Source organism: Chiloscyllium punctatum, chromosome 41 (genome assembly GCF_047496795.1).
Source record: "Chiloscyllium punctatum isolate Juve2018m chromosome 41, sChiPun1.3, whole genome shotgun sequence".
NCBI classification, from domain to species: domain Eukaryota; kingdom Metazoa; phylum Chordata; class Chondrichthyes; order Orectolobiformes; family Hemiscylliidae; genus Chiloscyllium; species Chiloscyllium punctatum.
In genome coordinates, this window is record NC_092779.1 from 66,193,241 (window position 1) to 66,214,356 (window position 21,116).

The window sequence follows — 21,116 nt, forward strand, 5'->3', positions numbered from 1 at the left end:
TTTCCCATGTTTTGTCATTTCCATTTGACAAAACGGGATTGGTAAAGATTCTATCGCTCTTTTAGTGTTGAATTTTAAGTAAATGGCTGGGATGGGGTGGGTTAGAGAACAACTTTGCCCGCGTGTTGATGCAGAGCCCAGCAAAGCAGACCTTCTGGATCGCCGCCATTTTGTATTCCCCTTAACATTTCATCGATATGATCATTTCATTTTGCATTATATTCCTGGAGGTTCTGAAGCCGTGTTATTTGATTCCACTGTCTACATTTCCCTCCACACTGCGCATTGCTGCCCATTCCTCGATAATCCTTGACTCTGTTGTTATTCATGAACCTTCTGTCTGTGCCTCAAAAAAATATTCAATATCTCTGCCTCCATTGCTCCGTGGGAAAGAGTGTTCCAAAGACTCACAGCACTTTGAGAAAGCCATTATAAACATTATGATCTGACTGTGAGATTAGTTTTTTGTGTCTCCTTATCTGAGAAAGGATATAATTACATTGGAAGCAGTTCAGAGATATTTCATTTCACGGTTTCCTGGGGTGAAGGGCTTATATTATGAAGACTTTAACAGGTTACTCTTGGAATGAGAGAAAAATACATACAAGACCTTGAGGAGAATGGATCAGGTATATACCCACTGGGTGTTTGCATAGCCTACATTTGTTGTCATTGTCATAGAACCTCTACAGTGTGGAGGCAGGACATTCCGTCCATTAAGTCCACACTGACCCAACAAACGGCATCCCACCTGAACGTGCCCCCCAATCTTATCCATGTAACCCTTCATTTCCCATAACTAACCCACCTAACCTACGCATCCCTGGGCACTATTGGCACTCCACTTTAAACTGCACATCTTTGGACTGTGGCAGGAAACTGGAACACTGGGAGAAAACCCACACAGGCAGGGGGAGAATGTTCAAACTCCACATAGGGTCGCCCGAGGTTGGAATTGGACCCAGCTCCTTGGGGACGTGAGGCAGCAGTGCTACCCACAGATCCATCATACTCCTCCATTAGTTCTGTTAGTAACTTGTGGCTGACTAATGAAATAAGCCTGATTTGTTCTTATCACTGAACCTGACCCAGTCTGAGACCTTTATCATCGGCCATATCACCAACCTGGTTACATTTAAAATTTGTTGTGAGCAGTGGACGAGTGGGACAAGAAAAAGAAAGAGTGACACCCCCCATCCTCAGTCACAACTGGAGTGAGAAAAAAATCACAAAGTGGGAATTCATTCAAGTGGGAATTCTCTTTCCCAGAAGTTTGGGAAGGTTGAATCTTTATATTATATTGAAGCTGGCTTCGTCTGATTTTCCATAGACAGGTAAATCAGGGATAATGGTGCATGGAGAGAAAAGTGCAGCTGGAACCACAATGAGATGAGCCACGACCTTATTTACTGGTGGAGTATTGTCAAAGGGCTGAAAGGCCCCCTCTTGTCCCTCAGCGCTGTCTTCTGAAGTTCCATTCAGCCCTTCGGACCTGCTACACAGGGGCAGATCGAGGCCACTCCGATGGTTAGGTGCAGTTTTGGAAATGTACTTGGAAAATCCAGGCTGGGTCAGGAAGAGACACACATCCCCATACCATGTTTCCAGGCTTCAGATGTGGGTCGTGTTACAGACCCAGATTTACTGTGAATACAGCCACCATACCCCACCCAGCGTTAACTCAAACAAATCCTCTTGCTCACCGAGTGTAGCATTACACAACACAACTGCTGGAAAAATAACCAGTTACTTTGCAAAAGCATAACATGTGAAATCAATAAATAGGAACAACAGTAGGCTATTCGGCCCCTCAAGATTGCCCTGTCATTTAATACCACATGGTTGATCTACTCCAGGGCTCGACTCCACTTTCTTGCTGACCTCTTGTATCCCTCCACACCTCTCTGGGTTAGGGAATTCCAGACATTCACTACCTTCTGAGAGAAGACATCACTTTGCATCTCAGATGGAAATCAATGTTCTATATTCGGTATCTATGTCCTCGAGTTCGAGACTCCACTCAGGAATGGTAACAACTTCTCAACATCTACCTTCTCAAGTCCCTTCTGTGCCTTGTATTTTTCAGCAGTATCACTCCTCATTCATTTAAACCCCAATGAATAATTTTAGAGATCCTCAATAACACAACCCTTTCATCCCTGGAAGCCGGCTAATGAACCAACCTAGTTACTTGCTGCATCAGCATGCTGACTTTATGTTACATACACAGGAACACTCCAATCCCTTTGTACTGTTCTTTTTCTAGAAGCGCTCTCCATTAAATAACAGCTTACCTTTTGATTATCAGTGTCATCCTCAAACTCAGATGTATATTGCACTCAGCTCCCTCCTTCAGACTATCAGTATAGAGTATAAATAACTGATGCCACCGGACTGATAGCTGTGGTCCTCCAGCAGATACACCTTTATCATGAAGATTCATTTATCCTGACTCTCCGAGTGCGATGTGCTAACCAATCATCATCCCATGTTAATACATTCTCCATCATCCTACGAGCTTCTGTCTTGTGTAAGAACTTTTGTTCTGTAATACCTTGAGGAAAATCTCTGGAAAGCCTGGTGTCTAAAAGATCCCCTTTATCAAGTCCGCTTGTTACATTCTCAGACATCTCCAGAAATACTGATTTTACAGGACAAAGTATAATTTCCCTTTCACAGACCCACACTGATTCTGCGTGAAGCTTTTCTAAAGGTCCATGCTGGCCAGGTTTTCCAAATTATGCTCGTCCCATCTGCTTTCAATTGGCCCCATAGGCCTCTAAATGTTTCCCATTCATATGTTTGTCCAAATGAGTTTTAAATGTTTTAGCTGTACATGCATCTACCACTCTTCCTCTGGCAGCTCATTCCAAACCCACACCACCCTCTGTGTAAAAACACTGCCCCTGCGTCCCTTGTAAATTTTCCCTCTTTTACCTTAAGCCTATGCCTTCTACAGCTGAACTCCCCCATCCTGTGGAAAAGACCTTGGCTATTCACCCTATCCATACCTCTCATGATTTTAGAAACTTCCATAATGTCATCCCTCAACCTTCTACACTCCATCCAATACTAACTTCAAGGACAAACATTTAAAGATAAATACTGAAAATTTGAAACTATGGTAAACATGACAAATAAACAATACTTCGCTCAAATTTCACACTGAGATTTGTTATTTCTCCCTATTCCAATACTAAGGCAGCATGAAACTCTTACTAGTGCCAATAAGAAGTCAAGTACCTGATATCCTTTGTCTAAAGGAGGTGATGATCTCGACAGTGAAAACATATTTATGGCCAGATCTTTATAATACCACATACTCAACATTCTCCCTCCTGGCCTCCCTATGACCTTGTGTGATTGTGTCTTCTTTATCTTGCACTCAATAGAGAGAACCCCTTTCCCCATTCACACCTTAATTTAAACCCATTTTATATCATCTTCTCATTCACCACTGCTAAAAGCCGGTTTATCTTTGCCACTCCCTCTTTTCCCTGTCACCAATCTCCCACCTCTGGCAAGGTATTAAAAAGCCAAGTTTCCAATGCTTTTCAGTTGTGAAGAAGTGTCACACTGGGCTTGAAATGCTAACGCTGTTTCGCTGTCTCTGCAGATACTGACAGACCTGCTGAATTTCTCCAGAAATGAATAGGCACAGAACAAATGTTCACAAAATAAATAACTATGGATACTGGTAATAAAAATAACAAAATTGCTTGAGAAACTGGGAGCTTTGTAGAGGGTCGCTGGACCTGAAAGTTTAACACTGCATTCATTCCAGAAGATGCTGCAACATCTTCAGCAATTTCTTCAGCAATTTCTGTTTTTGGACAATTTCCAAAGAAGTCTGTCAAAGATGCTCAAACATCCTGTCCAACATGGAGCACCGTACACTGGGAACTGAACAATAATGCATGGTGCACAAGTTCCTTGACTCTGAAACTGCATAAGTCTGGCATCACTGACACTACAGAGATCTTAATCATGGTCAGGGAGAAAAACAGAGGGAAACACATTCACTTCAAATACAGAAGATGATATTGTGGAAGAGAAACGATTTAGATCATTACTTTAAATGGATTGAGTTAAAGTAACAAATTAGAGGTGTGACACCAGGGAGAGGCCCTCAGCAGAATATTAAAATGCAAGTGTTACCGCATCAGAAACCAGGTTAGGTAGTGAATACAGGGCTGATGGGTGAAAGGGTCTCGGTGTGAACTGGGGGACAGTCAGTAGAATTGAATTGTAGATATTGCAACTCAAACTGGGTTATCATTTGATGCTGTATACCACAGCAACAGCAGAAGCAGACCTGTATTCAACAACAATCTGTAACATTTTCCCGACGATAATTCATCAGTCTATCATTACCATCAATCCGATCCATGGTTCAGTGATGAGTGTGGGTGAACATGCCAGGGTCGGAATCACATGGACCTAAACCTGTTGACGACCCATTAAAGCTACCGCACTTAACTGGTTACATTCCGACCAGCAGAACTAATGCCTGATGGAGAGGGGAAATGATCCCAAGACGAACAGATCAGATCTAAGCTCTGACCGTCCTGCCAAATCCAAACATAAATGTCAATGGACTATTAAGCAATTTACTGGAGGAGAGGACTCCACAAATATCCTCATCCTAAATATCGGAACAGCCATGTACGTCAGTGAAAAAAGTCAGGGATGTGGTATCTGCACTATCCTCAGGCAGACGGGTTGAGTGAATGATCCACCTCACACTCATCATGATTCCCACAGAATCACAGATACCAGTCTTCAAGCAATTCGATTTGCTGTACAGTCATGTAGAAACACCTGAATACAGTTGATACGACAAAGGCAATAGACCCTGGCACCATTCCTGCAATAGGACTGAAGACTTCTGCTGCACAACAAGCCGTGTCCCTGTGGGAGCTGTTTCATTCCAGCTCCAACTCTGACATCTCCCTGGCAATGTGGAAAATTACTCAACTATTTCCAGTCCCCGAAGAGGAGAATAATTACAATCTGACCAATTACCACCCCCTCAGTCCCATCATGACAGTCACATTGGTGGGAATACTTTTTGACAGAGCTGTCAAGTAGCACCGAAATAATCAGGTCAGTGTGGTTTCCAATAGGTCCCCATGTGGAGATGGTGCTGTAGTGGACATATCATTGGATTATGAATCCAGACCAGGTCAATGCTCTGGCAGCTGGTGGAAGGTATATATAATTAATAAAGTATCGAGACCTGAAATCTGGTGCCAGTAACAGTGATTCTGTGTCTAATGTTGATTGTAAACATTGATCTTCGTCACCAATGGACTTTCAGGAAGTGAATCTCCCATGCTTTCTTGGTCTGGCCTAAAAGCGACTCCAGACGCACAGACATCGTCTCTGAATCGGCCAAGTGAGATACTCAATTGTATCAAACTACTCTGAGGTCTTAAAGGATAAAACCTGACAGAACATCTGGCATCAACCTCGTTATCAGAAAAGAGAATGGGAAGTACTATCCTGTTGACCCTGCATAGACATTCTTCCTAACATCTGAGAGCTTGTGACAACATTTACAGAGCTTTCCCACAGACTGCACAGAAACATCGGGAGAGGAGGAGGTCATTCAGCACATTGAGCTTTGCCCATGCTATTTCATGGCCGAACATCTCCTCAATGCAGTTTTCCCCACACACTGTTCATATTTCAAAATATGTTTAAACATTATGAAATACAGTGCCTTCGGCCCATCAATATGTAGGGAGTATTTTGATAACGCTTGTTTATTAAGTACGATGTGAGTGCAATACAATTCGTGAACCGTTTTCTACAAAATGAACAATCATCCTTGCTTCCAATCTGTCTCCCCCTGTCAGAGTTTTATATATCTCACTGAGATCTCCACTCATCTTCCTAAAGCCCATGGAATACAGGCCCAGTCACCCCAAACTCTGCTCCCACAACTAACCTGTCATTCCAGAGATCAGTCTGTTCATCCTTCACTGCACTCCCTCAATGTCAGATTTACCCTTTATTCGGTAAGGACACCAAAACTGCACACAACACTGCACAATGTTCGAGATGGAGTCCCACCAAGGCCCTGTACAGTTGCAGTAAATGACCCTTACTCCTGTATTCTAAATCCCCCTGAAATGAAGGTGAATAAATCACTTATCTTCCTACCTGCTTTCTGCTCCTGCAATATTGCTTTCAGTGACTGGTGTACAGGGAGATCCAGATTCTTTTTACTGTTACAGCTCCCTACTTGCTGGGTCTATGTATACTGTACACAGCGTGCCAATGCCATTCCCAGTATTGACTTCCGTGTTCAGAACTCACTAACCTACATGGACTCGGAGGGCTTCGCAGAAATAAACAAAAATGCAGCTTTAGTTCATTTATAGATCAACATTTTCAACCAATCCCTTTTCAAATGATAGGATGCCATTCAATTGATTCCATCAATGTTCACAACCTCTCATCTCTGCCATTGCTCTCCATCTGCCAGGTATTTTCCCAGTCACTCCACTTGTCTCAATCACCTTGGAGCCTTTTTTACATCCTCCTCATCCACTCACAAGCTGACATCGTTTAGTGCTGTCAGCAGACTTGGGAATGTTGCAATTGAGCCTCTCCAGCAAAGATAAAATGTGTATTGGGAATAGCTGGATGCCAAATCTCGATCCCTGTTATATCCTCAAAGCCTTCCATTCAAAAAAACATGGCTTTATTCGGACTCACTGTTTCCTACCAGCTTTCCCATTCTAAAACCATGACCATATATTAGCCCCAGTCCCACTGGATTCGAGTTTGCACAAAAGGCTTGGGGCTTTATCAAAAATCTTTCTGAGATTCCAGTCGTATTGCGTTGATATCTTCTCCATAATTTTGCTAAAAGCCACTTTCTCAAATATGATTTCTCTTTCATAAACCTCTGTTGACTTTGTCTATGCGCATTAATTTCAGTCCAATATTTTCTCTAAAACGTTTTAGTTGCTATTTTCATTCTATTCCCTTTTTCTCACCAGACTAAAGTTCCCTAGTATTGCGAGGAAATGTTATTTTTGTTTTTTTTTCTTCTGTGAATGCATAACTGAAGTATTTGCTCCATTGATCTGCTACTTCCCTGTCCTCAATTATCTGGTATCAGACTCTAAGGAAGCTGCTCCTTTTTCTCTTACTTTTGCGATTGACATATTTTCATAAGATAGTACAAGTTCACTCATATGCACTTTGATAAGATATTCTTCAGAAACCCATCAATTCCTAGCTTAAGCTATTGAATGATTGACCTTCCACAGCCATACAATCACAGAAGCACAGACTCTGTACTATCAGAAATACAGTACGGTCTACAGTAGCCCCACTTTCCAACACAAAACCCGTCGCTGTGAATCTTATGGCATTTCAAGTGCACAACCATGTATTTTCTAATGGTTTTGAGGTTACCATGACAATTCCCCTCTCACGAAGTGCATCCCAGACCCAACATACTTTGGGTGAAAAACAGTCCTCAAATCCTCGCTAAGCCTCAAACCCTTTACTTTAAAAGTGTGTCCCTTTGACTAAAAGGACCAGCTGCTCTCTATCCACCCCGTCCATGTCCCTCGTAATCTTATCCTCCTGATTCACGTCCCCCTTAGCCTTCTCTGCTCCAAATTAAACAACCCGAGCTTATCCTGTCTCTCTCCATAGCTGATATGCTCCATCACAGGGAAAATCCTGGTGAATCTCCTCTGCACCCCCTCCAGTGCAATCACATCCTTCCTGTAATGTAGCTCCCAGAACTACACACAGTATTCCATCTTGGCTAACGAAAGTTCGCATAGCTCTTATAATCTATGCTTCAATGTGTGAAGGCTGTGTTTATGCTCCCGTACGCTTTCTCAAATTGTGTGTTACCCTGTCCAGCCACATTCAGGGATGTGTGGAGAAGCACCCTCTGAGCTTCCTCGTGTGCTGCCATTCATTGAGCCCGACCCTGCCTGGTTCCTTCTTCCAAGGTGCATGACCTCATATTTATCAGGGTTACATTCCACCTGCCATTGATGTGACCATCTGACCATTCCATCTGTATCTTCCTGTAACATAAGGCCTTCCTCCTCACTGCCAACTACCTGTCCAATCTTTGTATCAAACACAAACTTACTTATGACACCCCAAGCCCTCATCCATATTCACAGCTGCATCCTTTATGATAAGGTTTAAAATCAGGAAACATCAGTTTATAGTCCAAGAGGTTTATTCGGAGGCATGAGCTTTCGAAGCGCTGCATCTTCATCAGGTGGCTGTGCACTTTGATGAAGCACTTCCTAGTGCCACTGAATAAACCTTTTGGAGTATAACCTGGTGTTATGCAATTTTTAGCTTTGTCCACCCCAGTCCAACACCAACACCTCCGAATCACAAAAATTAAGAGACACAGCACTGATCCCCGTGGTACACCACTGGACACTAGCCTCCAATTGCACAACCAGCCTTCAATCACCATCCTCTGTCTCCTACCATTAAAGTTGATTTGGTTGCAACTTGGCAAGTCACTAATGAGTCATACCTGTTCCCTGGTTATTCTGTTTCGCTGGACATACTTGGAGAATATCTGGAGATTCTCACTAATCTTGCCTGCCAGTAGCTTTCCATGCCCCTGTGTTAGTTAGTCCCCTCCAAGTGAAGAATTCCCTCCTTACTGCAGTCTTAACTGGTCTGTCCCAGATCCTGCCATTATTTGTCTTGAATGTGGAATAGACAGTGAGGGAAGTGTTCTGTTAATTGCCAACTTGTCATATGTTTTGTGAATTTTCTAAATTTCACTGTGACCCACCTTTGAAACTCTAGAGAACACAGGCCAAGTTTCTTCATCAGGCAATCTCACCATCTAAGGGATTAATCTGGAGAATGTCCATTGCACTTCCTCTGTGGTCAGTATAATATTTCTGAGATTCAGTCACCAAAACTGTACACAATACTCCAGGTTCAGTCCCATCAACACACTGTGAAACTGCTTCAACATGTCTCTACATCAATGTTCTGACTCTCTTAAATGAAGGCGAACCAAACTTTAACTTTCCACTTACATATATTCCTCCAAATACCCTTCACATTCATTGCATTTACGAACTCACTGAGATCTTATAGAAACCCTTTCGAAAATCCAATATATGCCACGTCTACTGGTTCCCCATTATCTATGTTGTAAGAAACAACTTCAAACAATTCCGAAGTTTATCAAGTATGATTTCTCGATCAGAAATATATCCTGATTCTCTCCATTGTTGCTGTTAATTTCTAAATATCAAAAATGTCATCCTGTGTAATAGAATCCAACAGTTTCCCTACAAATGTCAAGTTAACTGGTCTGCAGTTCTCCACGCTATGTATTTTTCTCTTTGTAGCTGTTTGGATCCCTTCCATTTATCTATAGTGCTTGATTCACGTTTATCCACAATAGTTTCCGGTCTCTGCAGAATGTACAGGAAAATATAACAGTCATCGACAGTGCAATTAATACTTCTATTAGTGATTTATTTCCGACATTTTGATAGGAAGTACATCTGTTTCGTCAGACTTAGTAATGCTCAATCCAGCTCCATGTCCAAGTACTACCTTGTTACTGATATAAAATTACGTTATGTCTTTAACTCCAGGAGTCCGATATGTTCACTTGGTGTTACTGGGTGATTTTCTGGATCTTCCTCCATGAAGACAGATGCAAAGTAACTGTTTGTTTTCTTGGCCATTTCCCTGTTCTCCACAATGACCTCTCCTCTCCCGATTACAAATTTCCACATTTGACCTTGCTTTTATTTTGTTTCCTTTGAAATATAGATCGCAGATTGGTGCAGTCTTTGTCTTCCTGTTTGTTAGCAGGTATGTTCGCTTTTTGATTTCCTTATCAGTTTCATGGCCTTCCATTTTTGGATCGTTAATTTCTGAGAATTCTCAGGTTTCCAAATAGCTGGAATTCTTCTGAAGTCACTTCCTCTGATTAACATATTTTCTAATTTGTTATGTTAACCATCATTCAGTCACTTTCTCACTCATTGGTGCTTGTACCTGAAATAAATAGACGTATGTTTCAGAGTTTGCAGTATTTCTAAAAACTCCTGGTCCTGACCAGATATATTCAGGAACACTGCAGGAGGATAGGAGAATAGAGAGGAAATTGCGGGAGCATTGCTTGCCTCTTTTCTATCATCGCTGGCCAACGAGTGAGGTTCTGGACAACTGGAATGTAGTGAATGCTAAGCCAGTATTCAAGAAATGCTACAAAGATAAATCTGGGAACGAAAGACCAGTAATCCAAAAAGCGAGTGGGTAGGTTACTTTAGAATATTCGGAGAGATTAGATATACATGCATTTGGAAAGACAGGGTGTGGTGCGGAGTAAGATTAGAATGGTGCTGGAAAAGCAGAGTAGGTCAGGCAGCATCCGAGGAATAGGAAAATCGATGTTTTGGGCAAAAGCCCTTCATCAAATTCAGCACGGGACTTTGTGCAAGAGAGAGCATGACTCACAATTTTGTTGGAGTTCTTTGCTAAAGTGACCAGCAACTTTGAGGAGGTCCGGATGGTAAATGTAGTCTGGATGAATTCCAGTAAGGCCTTCAATAAGGTTCCACATGGTAGGCCGCTCTGGAAGGTTAGATAACATGGAATTGAAGGGGAGCTGGCAAATTAGATCCCAAATTGCTTTGATGGTAGGAAGCAGAGAGTAATAGTGTAAACATGCTGGTAAGACAGGAGGCCTGTGAATAGTGGAATGCCTCAGGGGTGGATGCTGGGACCACTACATATTACATAGATCTATGATTTACATGAGAATGTACAGGTATGATTTGTAAATTTGAAGACTGTACTAAAATAGACGGCATCATGGAGAGTGAGGAAGGTTATCAGAAATTTCAGAAATTACAGCAGGACTTGATCAGCTGGAGAAGTGGGCGGAGAAATGGAAAATGGATATTAATATAGAGCAGTGAAAGTTCTTGCATTTTAGACAGTCAAATCGAGTTTCGAGTTTCATGGTGAATGGTTGGGTCCTAAGGAGTGTAGTGGAACAGAGGGACCTTGGGATTCAGGTGCATGGTTCTCTGGAAATTGATTCAGAGGTAAACAGTGAAGAAAGCTTTAGGCACACTGGCCTTAATCGGTTTATATCACTGAGTATCGAAATTAGAGAGTTATGTTGCAGTTATACAGGATGCTGGTGAGGCCATATTGGTAGCGTTATGTTCAGTTTTGTTCACTTTGCTATAGGAAGGATGTTATTAAACTGGAAAGACTGCAGAAAAAAATTATAAGGGTGTTGCCAAGGTCTCAATGGTCTGAGTTATTGAAAGAGGTTGGACAAGCTAGGACTTTTTACTTTTGTGTGCATGAGGATGCTGAGGATCATATATAAGATCATGTCAGGCATGGATAGAGTGAATGCACCCAGTCTTTTTTCCCAGGGTTGGGTAATCACAGACTAGAGGGCATCAGTTTAAGGTCAGAGGGAACAGAATAAAAGGGAACCTGAGGAACAACTTTTTAACTTAGGAGCTGTTACACATATGGAATGAGAAGTGGTTGAGGCGGATACATTATCAAAATTTAAAGGCATTTGAACAAATACATATATAGGAAAGGATTAGAAGGATACGGGACAACGGCAGGGAAATGGGGTCAGCGTGGATGGACATTTTGGTCGGAATGGACCAGTTTGGGCCGAAGGGCCTGTCTCCATGCTGTTGGACTCTATGACTCTAACAACCATTGCTTGTCTCCCACTGAATGTTATATTATACTTTGCAAATTCACTGAAGATATCTTGAAACTCTAGCCTCCAATCTTCCATGATGTTTGACTGGAATATTCAAGCATTCTATATTGTATGCAGACACCTTGTAAAATGCTCCTTATAAATGCCATTATTCCTTAAAGGCTGCTTCAGACCAAGGTTAATAATTTGTCCTTCTGACCACACAACACCAAATCCGAAATAACCTGCTCTCTAGTTTGCTTCGCAACTTACTCTTCAATCCACCTCATATAAACTTATGGAACTTATTTTTCACAGCTTCAGCAGTTTAGATACAACTTGAGACCATCCAATAAGACTGCGGTATCCACAATACTTGCCTATGTAATTTCCAGAGCATATGATGCTTACTTTCTGCTACCGTTTTGGTTTGGTATATAACACACTAATATGTGCTTCTCCTTGTTATCTGTAAGCTCTACCTGAACTGATTCTGTGGAAGTTGAGGGACAGGTCTGTGTCATTATTAGTGACCGACTTGGACAAGACATTCGGGTAGGCTCACCTCGACGCTGAGAAGATCTGAAGAAATGTCCCACAATATTGGGCAAGCAACAATATCCTCCTCGCTCTGTTAGGATCAGAGTCACCATATACTCTCTGCTCCCTCACACTCACTGTTATAGCACCTAACCCCGAACAAGGTTCACGCTCTGTCTCCAAATAAGGCTCAGGCACTACCACTCTCACTATTGAATTCAGCAACTAATCATACTATATGGATTCAAAACTGTTGACTACTCATTCCAGACACCTCACAACTCCCCCCACCGACACCAGCAGATACAGCCGGGTCACCCACTCCCACTCTCCCTCCATCCCTTTCTCCCATTCCAGGAGAAACAGCCTGAATAGGATAGAAAGGGCCAAGCCGGGTAGTGGAGTGCCTGATATCCGTTCCTTCACTCCCTTACCCCCATCATGTGGGGAGGACTCTTAAAGAGCTGGAGAGGACCAGGATGCCTCGTGTGGAGAATCTGAAACATTAACGTCCTGACCAGTTACAGAGCAATGTTCAGTGAAAGACAATTCTCACTTTAAACCCAGTGGCCGTTCCAACAATAGTCCTTTCATTTCCAAAAAGCAAAACACAGATACCTCACTGCACAGAGACTCAGACACTGAAATATACAGACGAACACACACAATACTTAGAAGGAGATAGGTATACATACATGTATAAACACACAAATACATATACAGTCACATACAAATCGACATAAATACATATAAAAACACAGGCTGAAACACAGACAGACAGATGTAGACATGCAAACACACAGATAACAAGCACATGGACACACACATGCACACACACCGGCACATACACATGCAGACACACACAAACAGAGGCGCAGACACACGCACAAACACTTACTCACATACAGATACACAGAGGCACAGATGCTAGTGTCGTTAAGACACAAATCAATATGTTTTTGATTTGTAAGGGGGTCAAGGATTCTAGTGAGAAGGAAGAAGAATGAGGTCGAGGTACATATAAGAAATTATTGAATGGAATTTCCGACTCGATGGGCTGAATGGCCTTAATCTGCCCATTTCCTTAATGCTACTGCGGTATTATGCGATCAGGCATTCTCTCCCTGAGACAGCAGCAGAGGCTGGGTGTGATACATATTTGTTTGGTAAGCATCAGCGGGAATGTGGGATAGGTCTGGAGTCCGGAATGGATTATGTTCCTAAGTATACTTAATTATTCTGTCCTTATGTCTGAAAAGAGGTGGTGATTTGATGTTCAGTTAACATAGTTTTAAAATAACAGTCCCCCAATGAAATAAGGACGTCCCTTTAGTGTTGTGCTACCTGTGGTGTCCTCATCCTCAGGGAGCAGTGAAGACTCTGTTATTGAAGGTATTCAAGGCTGAGCTCGACTGATCTTTACTGGATGAAGGGTCAGTGTTTATTGGGAACAGACAGGAAATGGATGGTCAGACACAATCGGATCAGCCATGAACATTCTGAATGGTGCAGCTGAATGGGCAACTTCTGTCCCTACCCCATGTTCTGTTCCCTCAATCCACCCTCGAGGCTGTAACAGAGATATACTGCTGAACCTACCCCATGTGTTGTTCCCTCAATCCACCCCTCGATGCTGTTACAGGGTTGGGGACCACTCCACTCTGTCAGACAGGATCATTACAATGACACAGGAGGAGGCCATTCCACCCCTCTAAGGAATTACACAGGAGTATAGAATGAAGTAATTCAGCTCATTCAGTCCAGGAGGAGACCATTCAACCCACCTGAGCCGCTACACAGGAACAAGGAAGCTGTCGCTTACAGGAAATAGAAAGTAGAGATAAATGTTTATTTTCAGGCTGCAAAGCTGTAACTGATGGAGTGCCTCAGACATCTCTGTGGGGTCATCAATGATCAATAATCTTTATCAAAGATCTGGAGGAAGGGGCGGGAATGGCTTGGAGCTCAATTAGCTCATACACCAAGATGGTCATTCAATGTGTCGTCAAATGGAGGTAGTGAGTCTGCAATGTGATCTAGACAGGGAAGGTTAGTGAGCAAACCTTCAGCAGAAAGAACTTAACCTAAGTTGTCTATTTTGGCGTGAAAGATGAAACAACGGTAAACAATTGAAATGGAGAGAGATTGCCGAACTCTGTGATACAGGAGGTTTCCATGTTCTTGCGACATGAATCATATGAGGTCAGATGCAGCAAGTGATTTGGAAGGTAAGTGGAATGAAGCTGTTTTTGGCAAAAGGTATCAGATTTAATGGCAGGAATGTTTTACTGCATCTGTACAAGGCATTGCTGAGACCACAAATGATGTACTGTGTGCAGGATTGATCCCCTAACACTAAAATAAAAGGATATAATTATTTTCAAAGAGGTTTCCCTTTACTCATTCCTGGAATGCCGGCCTTTTGTTATGGGGGATTAGCAGTTTTGATCTTAGCTGAGAAATAGTATTGAACCAGCCATGACTGTTGGAAAGTGTATTAGCTGGATGCATATTATCTCCTGTCAGGGAGACTAAAGCTAGAGAATAAACTTTAAGATAAAGATGCATTGACATTAACACACATACTATGAAGACACCTACTAATATTTACAAATTACACAGAAAAATGTAAGCATGTCTTCAAATTATAAAGTGGGGACATTTTTTTGTGATTGGAAGGAATTGTGTACAACAAGATCAACGACATACCTGTATAAAATCCATAATCAGGTTTTCCAGAGAATGTTCCAGGAGATCGCACATGGTCCAGTTTGGTGTTCAGTTGACAAAATTGTGTGTTCCATCACAGAGAGGGAGAAAAATGTTCCCTGTCTGAGAAGCAGCAGCCTATTGATCCCTCTCACTTACTTTGTTCCGCCCGATAGCAAAGTGTGAGAGCAGAAACTCCCTGAGGTATCTTTACCACATGTGAATGATTCCTGGTGAGGATTCATTGGAATCTCTCCTCTGCCTGAAACGAAGGGAATTCAGCCAAATCACACTGTTCCAGAAAGAAATCCCACTACCAGTAGCTTGTGTGAGCAGAATAACTTCAAAGGCAGAATGACAATTTGGGGCACTCTATCATTTTACCATTTGTTATGAGTTCAACTTTCTGTGTCTCACATTTTTCTAGAAAATGGCCCAGTCTGAGACCTAAATCATTGGTCACCTCACTAAACTGGCTGCATTTAAGATGGGTGTAACCAGTGGAGGAGTGGGACTGGAAAAGGACACAGTGACCCTCCAACAGTTAGAACATAGAACATAGAACATAGAACAATACAGCACAGAACAGGCCCTTCGGCCCACGATGTTGTGCCGAACTTCTAACCTAGATTAAGCACCCATCCATGTACCTATCCAAATGCCGCTTAAAGGTCGCCAATGATTCTGACTCTACCACTCCCACGGGCAGCGCATTCCATGCCCCCACCACTCTCTGGGTAAAGAACCCACCCCTGACATCTCCCCTATACCTTCCACCCTTCACACACAAATGAGAAATTCTCAAAGGGCTGTTCAAGTGGAAATTCCCTTCCCCAGAGGATTGTGGTGCCTAGATGTTTGCATTTATTCAAAGTTCTTATTGTATAATTTGTAGTAAAATGGCATACATACAGAAACGTGCTCCTGTGACCAAAAACACATGGAGCAGTGACAAAGTATCTAATGGCCCACTCCTGCTGCTCAGTCCTGTGTTGCTATGTTCTATTCAACCCCCTCACACCTCCTGCAAGGAGCAGATGGAGGCCACTTGCTTCAAATACCTGGTCAACATTAACACAGGATCTCATTCAGTCCCTCAAGACTGTCACACATGGTTTGGTGTTGGTTGGAAAGTTCTATTTGTTTCAACAGACGCCTCTGGTCTCTTTACAGAGTGTTTCCTCTCTGCAACTTGTGGTTCATTTGTTGGTGTTATCATAGACCCAGATTCACCGTGAATACAGTCCCCATACCTCAAACAGAGATGCCTCATAAAATACATTACTCTCTCTGATTGCAACGTTCAATAAAAGAACATTCAGGAAAATTACAGCCATTAACATTGCAATTACTGAATATGAGGAAAAAAGGAACTGAATCAGGTAATTCGGATGATCAAGCCATTGCATAACATCATGGCTGATCTACTGTTGACAGTAACTCCTCTTTAATGCCCAATTCTTCACCCGTTAGCTCTCTGACAGGTCAAAACTCCATCTAACTTCTCTTTAAATGCTTTCAGCGATAAAGCTGCCCTAGCTCTCTAGCCCAGATAATTCCTGACAGTGATTACCTTCTGTGAGAGGAAAGCATTCCCTACACATACACCGTCACCTATTGATATGAACAAGAGCTGAACACAGGGGCTCAGGAAAGATCGAATGGCTTTGATACCAAGGCAGTATTAGACTGAGGATGGCATCGGGACCACCTACTTATTTGATCTGAATGTGGATCAGATGTAACCTTCCCACTGGATGCGGTCTTTCCGAACACAAATAAAGAGGTTTGGGGTCAGTCGCCAACAATCCTCTCAGTCCCAGGACATCTCTGCAGGAGATCCTCAGGTTAGCCTCCTCAGCACAAACATCTTCAGCTGCTCCATCAATGTATTTTCTCATCAAAAGATCTGAAGTAGGTATGATGATTGAAGATGACAGAATGTTCAGAACATTTTGTCCCCCATCAGCTCCTCAACCTTTCTGTGTCCATTCCGGTTTGTGCTGTTAAAGTGTCGGTAACATTTATGTAACAGCACGGCCAGACATTGTACATTTTCACAGTTAAAAGAGGAGCTCATTCAGCATCTCAAGCTGGTTGCACACAGGAGCTAGCATTCAGGAACAGGAAGAGTGACAGCAGATTCAATACTCCTGCCTGTTACACAGGAAGAAGTGTGGTTTGTTCAGTGTATCGAGCTGTTAAACAGGAGCAGGCAGAGCCCAATCAGACCATTAAACCTGTTCCATGAGACCAGGAGGAGGCTGTTCATCCCCACGAGATAGTCATACAGGAACAAGTGGGGGTCACAGATATTCCAACATGTCAAACCAATGAAACCGAGACTGCGCTGATAGAGGACTCCATGATGTTAATCATGGTTCCATTGTTTGTAGAACGTGTGCTGCTTTAACATAGTTTGCTGGCAATGAGGAGGGAACCCAAATGATTTGTGCCAAGTCTCAAGGAGGCATTTTCCATCTCCGAGAAGACACATCCATGTTCTCCATGGAGGTCAGAATCTTGTGGGAATAGTTAACTGTTTTAGCATGAGGGTATTGTGGTTGCTGTAAGGATTGTGGATAACGAGACATTCAGTGCAGGACTGCGCACTAAATGAACTGTATTAATGTGGGGAGAGTTTATTCAAATACTGGCCCTCTGTCTCTCTCATGCGACATGGGGATTGGGTGTGGAGTGAGGGGAATATTCTCAGAGGCTCTTAAACTATCGACACTCATGCAACCCGAGTAAAACAGAAGCCATGGAATTTTTCACCGTATCAATGTCTATTTAGAACATCGTGTGTGACTGTCCCTCCCCTCAAGTTTCAATGCAATCGCCTCTCATTCTCTCACAACGCCAGAGATTAATCTTCACTGTGTCCTCATGGTACCATAATCCCAGGGATTATTCTGGTGAAACTCCATTGCACTCTCTCTGTGGCAAGGCAATCATTCCTTATAAAGGAGAGAATGTCTGTCCACAATATCCCAAATACTGCCTCAACAACACTCTCAGAGATGATCATAACAACTCTTTTTCCTCTTAGACATCTTCGTTTCTTTCCTGTGGTGTAAAAAGACTTTCTTTCTCTCTGGAAAGAGTTAACACTTTTATAATGAAGGTATTGTTGCTGCTGTCGGGCTTATGGATAACACAACGTTCATGGCAGGATGACGCACCAATTGAACTGTATTAATGTTGGGAGAGTTTATTCAAAAGCCTGAACTTCCCTCTCTCTCTCTCTCTCCTCCCTTTCTCCTCTCTTTCTCTCTCTGTCTCAGTTGAAGTAGGGAGTGAGGGTGGTTGGGTGGAACGTTCTCAGCGGCTCTTAAACTATCGAGAATCATGTAATCTAAGTGGAAAAAAAGCCATGAACTTATCACCATATCAGTATCTGTTTAGAACATTATGAGTGATTGTCCATCCCCCTAAAGGTTCAATGCAATCACCTCTTATTCTCTCACTGAGCTTCACTCACTGCTCATGGTGCCATCATCCCAGGGATTAGTCTGGTGAAACTTGAGAGAAAGTCTATCCACAATACCCCAAATACTGCCTCAACAACACTCTCAGGGATTGTCAAAAAACATATTTTCTCTCACTTATACATTGCCATTTCTTTCCTGTGCCACAAAGAGCCATTCCTTCTCTATGCACTATGACTGACATGGAACTTATCAGTCCCTTATATCTGTACGTAGCATCAATAAAGCCAGCACCAGAGATAACTATGGAGATGTGCATCACTCTTGGGGAGAATTTCAATGAGATTGAATACACCTAAAATAGGGAATGATCGCGTACCTGAATGGAAACCACATATAGCAATACAGAAAACAGGCAGAGAAAGGGAACTATCTTTTCCTTTGTTCTTCTCTCAAGGGATGTGTGAAGCCCTGGTCAGGGCATCATGTTATTCAGATCTTGAACTGAGTGGCTGGTTCAGCTGTTCCACAGTACCGTAAAGAGTAAAACGCATAGCTATGGGTTTGCAGTGTTACAACACAGGATAAATCTTCCTGCTTAATTAAAACCAGCAACAGAGAAAAGATTTATCCCATGCAGTAATCTGTGATAATTCTAGAGTCCAGATCTATTTAAAGTAAAAATTAACAACTTTATTTCTTAAAGTAATACAGAGAATGATAAACGAACGACTATTTACAAATTCTTCCTCTAACCTATCTTTGATCTTCCCCTCCACAATACTACTCCAATAAAACTCCTAATTAAGAATTACAAAACAAAATTTCTTATCTCAAAACCAGGAAGCTTTCAGTTCTTCTCCATATTCCTGTCTTCTTTTCTTCTTAGCTACTCCGCTTCACCAGTTACTAATCAATAAAGGTACCTATAGGTGAGCTATTTTTCAGACAGTCTTTGCATGCTGGTAGCTTGGCAGTTCTCCTCTCAACTGTTCAATTTTTCATGGTCTTGTACTGCCAAACTATTGTATTGTATCATTGGCTGTTAAGATTGTCAATATAATAAATTGAAAATTGGTTGGAGGTGGGTATTTTGGGTAAAATTTGAAATGTTTTGCTGAATTTATTTTGAGACAATGAGCTAATTGGGTTGTTCGACCAAATGTTACATTATATCTATTTTTCAGAACTCTTGGTGCTGTCAGGTAGTTATTGTTGGTTTTCCATTCTCTCAAAGGTACAGTACACCCACGTGTTCATCACAGAAGTCATACAGAAACCTGACAATGGAAGCATGACATATTGACTTCCCTAAAGGACCTGAGGCAAGCAGATTGGTTTTTATAACAAATGATAAAGGTTGCTTTTAAACTCCCCAATTTCCTTCATGATATATCAACATGATATATTATGTGGCTCTAGATTATGAGTAAATAGCTTGACCACCATAAACTGTCTTCCCTTATATGCAGGAACAAGTTAAACATTCTTAAGAGCAATTATTTAGTGATGGACATGTGGTTACAAGGAACTTGAAACTGTTGCATCCAGATTGAACAAAGGCACAAATGGTTTATTCAGATATTGTACTGAGACTGAGGACGAGACTGGGATATCATGATGGTGGTATTGGACAGGATTGGTGCGTGGGGAGGACATGGAGATGTAAATCTGTGAAGGACAAAATGGATTATGGAGTTTGAGAAGAGTCTGGTTACTTCTCGCATATCAGTGAGTAACTTATAAATCGTAGTTTGATACTTATAATGTATAAGGAAATGAATTTTTGTTTGGAACCGAAGATATTGACTTGCACTTTCCACAATTTACATATCATGAGCAGAAATTCATTTCAACCCGGTTTAGTAGACAAATATAATGACTTAACAGGAACACCAACTATCGTGAGGATGGGATAGTAACCACCTTGAATAATCCAAAGATATCCTGGATCCGATATGCTAATGATATCCAAGGCTGAGAAAGTCAGTAAAAACCGAAGGATAAACTCCTGTCCATTGCTGTAACATTCCAGTCTAAAGTTCTCAGATGCTGATCCATTGTTGGAACATTCCAGTGTAATGTTCTCAGATTTTGATCCATTGTTGGAACATTCCAATCCATGGTCCTCAGATTATGAATAATTATTGCAACGTTCCTGTCTAAAGTTCTCAAGATTCTGATCTCTCCTCCCTTTCTCTCTCGAGCTGCTGATCCCTGTTAGTGCTGTCAGTGATGTTCCTACTCAAACTATGGGATAACACATTGAATAGAGCCCATTTATCTTTCAACAATGGAAACTCTCTACTGTGATAATTAGGATCCACGGAGATGGACATTAATCACAGTCACTGAACAAATAGCTCAATTAAACCCCTTTGTGTTCAATATTGATTTTATTAAAATTCAAAAGAACGTTTAAAATTTACTCATTTAACTTGGGATATGTCGGGGTGGCTGAGGGAAGGAATATTGGAGCTAGTAGATTGATTGCGTGTAATCAATCAATCTGCCTCGGATATGGGAGTAATGCCAAAGGATTGTCAGAACATAATCAAGTTTCTCCGTTTATGAATGGAAACATACAGTCTGTAACTACTGATCAGTGATTATAATGGCAGTAAAATATGGAGAGACCTTTTCTTGTCCATAATCTGACAGGCAAGTGTGCCCACGACAACATGAGTTATAACAGACAAATGTCATGGATA